General features: G+C 42.1%; 1 long non-coding RNA gene across 1 annotated transcript; it reads left to right on the top strand.

The window, feature by feature from the left end:
* Positions 1-995: 995 nt before the first annotated feature.
* On the top strand, positions 996-2305 carry LOC144891171 (uncharacterized). The gene is made up of 3 exons (XR_013622761.1): positions 996-1102; positions 1719-1859; positions 2201-2305. It is a non-coding gene; the product is annotated as an uncharacterized LOC144891171 (long non-coding RNA).
* The last annotated feature ends 4301 nt before the right edge of the window (positions 2306-6606 follow it).

The raw sequence follows: 6606 nt of genomic DNA, 5'->3' as shown, positions 1-6606 counted from the left end.
ATATATATGCCTGAACCTTATGAGCTAAATATCTTGAAAAAGAAACGAAGTACCAACTTCTAATCTGGTATGTGTGTGTATCGACGCATAAGGAAGAACGCTATTGAAAATTGGGTCGCCACATCATAATCCAAGATGGCCGCCGCCATGTATGTCTGAACCTTGTGAGCGGAATATCTTGAAAAATAAGCGAAGTACCAACTTATAATCTGGTGTGTGGGTGTATCTAGGCATAATGAAGAAAGCTGTTGAAAATTGGGTCGCCACGTCAAAATCCAAGATGGACGCCTTTCGTCTTCCACTTTGTCAACTCGCATCACTTCACCGACGGGGGACCGAGGCGTAACGCTTGTTAAGAATTAAGATGCCGAGTATAAATAACAATGAAAGTATGAAATTCACGTTTCAATGTCGTTCTCTGTGACAGCAAAATTGAAGAAATAGCCAATCATTTTAAACTTCACCACGACGACCATTTTTATTAATAACATACGGGCTTGTTCTGTTCACAAGGAACTCGCATACTGCTCCCTGAGCAACTCCTTTAGTCCCTTGCTCCGCTTCACAAGCGCTTCGCACATGGCTTGGCAAGTGTCTTGTGAAGCGGTATATACGGAACGTCTGGTTTTGCAAGTGATATAAATCCACATGAAAGGGTAAACGCCCCAGGTGTATCCCAATTATAATGTTCTGGGGTATGTTTTCAGTTACCAAGCAGCTAGCTAGCACTCGCCAAGCCAGCTGTTCCTTATAAACCATTTGGAATTGAGTGTTTGCTTGAGTGTGGACGCCTCTTGGCGGGCACTCTTGAAGAAACTTGATAACAGAACACTCCCCTGGAATTGCACAACGAGTACTCACCCCGATACAAAAATGCACAAATCATTTGAACTGCACTCCACCCACATTATCCACCTCCTCCCCCCTTACTTCTCTGTCTCTCAGCTATAAATACGAGTACACCGCCCAAAGCACGATGTACACACCAGACTGATTCAAAGTGTGCATGACACACGTTTCCTTCATCTGAAGATCATGAAGCTCTCCATGGCAGTCGCTCTCATCATCGGAATCTCCATCGTGGAACTCGCACATGGAGTCGGTGAGTGATTGGTAAACATCTCACAACTTCGACAACTTTTGATATAAAGTCACATTTGAACCATTTCAGGAATACTTTGATAATCAGTTTTTCTATTGTATTCTATGATAAGATTGATTGATTGTTTTCTGAATAATATGTTGTTTTTTTTCTTGGTGTCCACAGCACCTAGAAAGGGTTGCCCACCTAAAAATGATTACCAACAATGCATCCGGTATTTGGATCAGTGTCAGTCGGATTCAGACTGTGAACATCATAAGATCTGCTGTCCTGGTCCATGTGGCAAAGAATGTCGGTCACCATTTTGTGGTAGATGGGTGGCATGAAAGGCAGAAAACGATTAGAGAGCCTTAAAGTTGTTTTATTTTGTTTGTGTGGCCATTTAGAGGGGTGTGGGTGTGGTGGACGACATTTTGATCGATTCAACAACGAATTTAACTTTAAATATTTTGGAAACAAAGTAGTATTGGACTGGTGAATATCTTTCATTTAGAGTTTGATATCAGAGTTTTTGTGCACCCCCTCCACACGTTCTCACTTTGGAGAAATCCCGCACTAACCATGGTCTTGAATATCAAGCAGACAATCACCAGGACCCAATGTTTATCTTTTCCAGTAAAACCCGGAAAATGTCCCATTCCTCGGGGATTTGGTATCTGCGTTGAGAAATGTTCCCATGATTTTGGATGCAGAGGCAGACAGAAGTGTTGTTCAAATGGATGTGGACATGTGTGCATGAATCCTGTCTACTTGAAAGGTTTGTTGAAGATTTATACAAAAGATGTAATATAATGTCAAATCCACATCACTGATCTTCCATTTCATGTATGAACTCCGAGTGTGAATCAGATATGATTCTAATGTAGATTCTGTTCATGGAGAAAATCGTTGTCATTTTGTCATATGTTTAAGCTCTTGTTTCTTCCTCAATCATCACATCTTCCTATTACACAAACACATCGATTTTGTTTGAAACGAAAAGTACAATTTAATAAATGTATTGATTGATTGATTCGGTCCTACTTTAATTGAGTGAATTAATAACCCATGTTTTTTATCGTCCCACTGACCTGAGAGTGAACTTGTGTTGTTTTTCAGGTTGAGACTGATTCCAAAACCAAAACAAAGATGAAGAGTTAATTTCTTCAAGAAAATGCTCAAACATTTATCTTTCAAAATAAATTACTTTCTGCTCTGCAATTACCCAAGGATTTTGTTTTCTGCTTAAATGTATTTGCTTTCTTAATCAATAAACCGTGATTGAAAAAAGTTTGTCCTTCAACAAATTGTATTTTAAAAAAAAATAAAAGAACAAGAAGTCTCGTGTTCAGAGATATCAAAAAGAATATGATAACAATCATGGAAATGATGATAAAACAAGGTAACAGGGTAAAATTACATTCTGTATAAGATTTCCGAACAAGGTTACAAACACCACACCCAACATAATGTTTTAATACAAAAAATAATCAGATCATTGAAGATATGACTTGTATACGTTTGGTGTTCGAGGCCCAATAAATGAACGACACCCGTTTTTGATCTCATACTATCAGCTCATGGTGATGCACATCAGCCTTGAATGTTGCCTGAAGAACATCGTCTCATGAATATGGGCAGCAGACAGCACCATATAACCAAACAAGATACAGAACTCGTACCAATTGGGTGAACAAATAACTACTGTACCTCCACTGTGGCCACATATCCGAATGCAGGTAAGGGATAACAGTGAGAAATGGGAAAGGTGAAACCACAGGGGAATAATTAAAAACCATATTTGGTTGAGAGGTGATGCGAACTCATACTCGTTTCCATGTAATGCCGAACTGTGGCCTGCCCCGCTACATCCAGTCCCACAGACTCTCTGGGTGTATCGTCATCAGGTCGTTGAGGCTGAGATGGGTGGAATTCATTCAAGTTACTGATCTCTCTTATCATCACTCAAATACACTGACCTCCCTGAGGCTCTTCAGGTGAAATCTTTTCTGGTGAGGCACCCCTCACTTATCTGCACCGCCCTCCATGGCGTGTCCTGCTCCACATTCCCTGACAGTGTATGGAACCTCAGGGTACTATAATGAAATGATCATGAGGATAAAGAGGAAGTTGTGGTGAAGGAGATAGGAGAACCATATGTAACATGTGGCCCTAAAAGGTAAATTAACCCCATTTGTTACATGAGGTCCACATGTGGACAGGTATCTCTATATTAATTAGGTATTACAAATGTTGTGTATCCATTCTTTCCCAAGTACACTTCAATACATTGATTATATACATTGATAAATGCTTTAGATATCCATAGTGAGGAGGAATTGTATACATAGAAGTACACTCTCATCAACATCATCATCATTTCCAAAAAATTGTTTTGTTGGGGATTGTAATAAACAAAAACAGACCTGTCAAATTTTCAGAAAATAGAAGCATGTGGAGGCATTGTGAAATAAAAGTTTGGAACAATGCTTGGCAATGCAGAATCCAAACATGCAGAATCCAAAAATGCAGTCCATAACTTTTTGAGATATCCTGCTATTTATCGTTTTTGTCCCTATCTGCCAAAGGTGAAAAATCACTTTAAAATTCTACTAGTCGGATCCGAATCCGGATCTTCACCAAAATCTAATCATTTCGTCCTCGTCACATACACCACCTCTCTGCCAAATTTCATCCAAATCCGTTCACAACTTTTTGAGATATGTGCACAGACAGACAAACAAACGGACAGACAGACAGGGGTGAAAACATAACCTCCATCCACCTTTGGTGGCAGAGATAATAAACAAACTGAGATTCCATGTTGTATTTACACGTTTAAGATGCATCTCAATTGGTATAATGTATTTCTTCCGGGTGAACGTTGAGCTTTGCCAGCATGCAAAACTTTTGAAAAAGGAGCTCTGGAAACGGGAGACAGCCAAACGCACAACTGCACAAAATAATTGCTCATTACCCCTCCACCATAACTATTACCACCCCCAGATCCTTCTCCTGTGTGATCCACTCCAACATTTTCTCTTGCATCATGTAATCTCTATTTTCATTATCTTACCCATCCCCTGCACCTTACATGTCTTTATATGGTAAGTTGATTCACCCAATCCTCTGCCCAAACTATGAAAGTGTCGAGACATCCCTGAATCTCATTTCACCCCCACACTCCTCCATGCTATCCATCTCAACTCTAACCTCAGTGTCATCAAACACTGCCCAAATCATTGATGTAAATTGTGAATAATAATGGTCCAAGTACTGTCCCGGAAGTAGGCCACCCACTACATTCTACCACTACATTCTACCACCCACTACATTCTACCACTACCACTACATTCTCCCAGCAAGACATCATCACAATCACAGCCACTCTTTGCTTACAATGACGAAGCCAGCTCCCAATCGAGTTAGCTACATGACCAGATACTCCACAAGCCCTCACCTAAAGCAAATAAATAATAACCTCCTTTGTGGAACCTTATCAAATGTCTTCTGAGAGTCCTGAAATACACTATGTCCACTGCCATTCGCTCATCCACCTAATCAGATGGAATATTGGGGCATGTTTGTAGATTTTTGTCCCCCGTGGCACCGCGGAGCAAAAGGGGGCCTATGGTTTTCCCCTCTGTCCGTGTGTCCATCCGTCCGTCCGTGTGTGTGTGCATGCGGGCGTGCGTGCGTAAGCGAAGGACCACATTCAAATTTGGTGTGTGGGTGCAACCCACGTCAAAATCCAAGATGGCCGCCGCCATGCATGTCTGATGCCATGTAGGTCTGAACCTTGTGAGCAGAATATATTGAAAAATTAGCGACTTACGAACTTCTAATCTGGTGTGTGGGTGTGTCTCGGTATAAGTAAGAACCCTATTGAAAATTGGGTCGCCACGTCAAAATCCAAGATGGCCACCGCCATGTATGTCTGAACCTTGTGAGCAGAATATCTTGAAAAATAAGCGTTACGCCTAGGTCCCCCATCAGGGAAGTGATGTGAGTTGACAAAGTGGAAGACGCAGAAAACATGCTATGATATGATATTTCGCTCAAGGTTCAGACACAGATGGAGGCGGCCATCTTGGATTTTGACGTGGCGACCTAATTTTCAATAGGCTTCTTCCTTATGCCTAGATACACCCACACACCAGATTAGAAGTTGGTACTTCGCTTATTTTTCAAGATATTTCGCTCACAAAGTTCAGACATATATATGGTGGCGGCCATCTTGAATTTTGACTTGGCGACCCAATTTTCAAAAGCCTTCTTTCGTATGCCTAGATACACCCACACACCAGATTAGAAGTTGGTACTTCGCTTATTTTTCAAGATATTCCGCTCACAAGGTTCAGACATACATGGCGGCGGCCATCTTGGATTTTGACGTGGCGAACCAATTTTCAATAGGCTTCTTCCTTATGCCTAGATACACCCACACACCAAATTAGAAGTTGGTACTTCACTTATTTTTCAAGATATTCCGCTCACAAGGTACAGACATACATGGCATCAGACATACATGGCGGCGGCCATTTTGGATTTTGACGTGGGTTTCAGCTACACCAAATTCGAATGCGGTCCTTCGCTTACGCACGCACGTACGCACGCACGTCCGCACACACGCCTGCCCGCACGCACGCACGGACGGACGGACGGAGGGGAAAACCATAGTCCCCCTTTCGCTCCGCGGTGCGACGGGGGACAATAAGCGAAGCACCAACTTCTAATCTGGTGTGTGGGTGTATCTAGGCATAAGGAAGAAAGCTGTTCAAAAGTGGGTCGCCACATCAAAATCCAAGATGGCCACTACCATATATATGTCTGAACCTTGTGAGCGAAATATCTTGAAAAATAAACGAACTACGAGTATCGACTGCAAAGCCGCAATGAGCCGGCGAAGCCAAAACCTCTTGCCACTATTTTACCCATCACCATGGCATCAGTAGGTTAGGTAGTTGGTAGTAGGTAGGTAGGTAGTTGGTAGTAGGTAGGTAGGTAGTTGGTAGTAGGTAGGTGTAGTAGGTACTGTACCTGGTAAGACTTGGTAAAAGAGAACAGCAGACAGTCCTCCCCAATACCTGCATACCTCTTGCCACTATTTTACCCATCACCATGGCATCAGTAGGTTAGGTAGTTGGTAGTAGGTAGGTGTAGTAGGTACCGTACATGGTAAGACTTGGTAAAAGAGAAGAGCAGACAGTCCTCCCCAATACCTGCATACCTCTTGCCACTATTTTACCCATCACCATGGCATCAGTAGGTTAGGTAGTTGGTAGTAGGTAGGTGTAGTAGGTACCGTACCTGGTAAGACTTGGTAAAAGAGAAGAGCAGACAGTCCTCCCCGATGGCAATACCTGCATACAATTACAATACAATAAATGTCACAAGAAGCTTAAGGAAGTAACTATACGATGTGCTAGCTTAAGGCCTATTTTTAACTGGGCTTAACATACGTTTTCACAGTAAGTGTGTAGTCTTCTAACTTCAGTCGCTGTCAGGCGCCAGGGCTGGTTCTC

The sequence above is a fragment of the Myxine glutinosa genome, chromosome 3 (genome assembly GCF_964187855.1).
Source record: "Myxine glutinosa chromosome 3, kmMyxGlut1.1, whole genome shotgun sequence".
Classification (NCBI taxonomy): domain Eukaryota; kingdom Metazoa; phylum Chordata; class Myxini; order Myxiniformes; family Myxinidae; genus Myxine; species Myxine glutinosa.
Note: the sequence above shows the minus strand (reverse complement) of the source record. Positions and strands in the feature narration are given on the sequence as shown.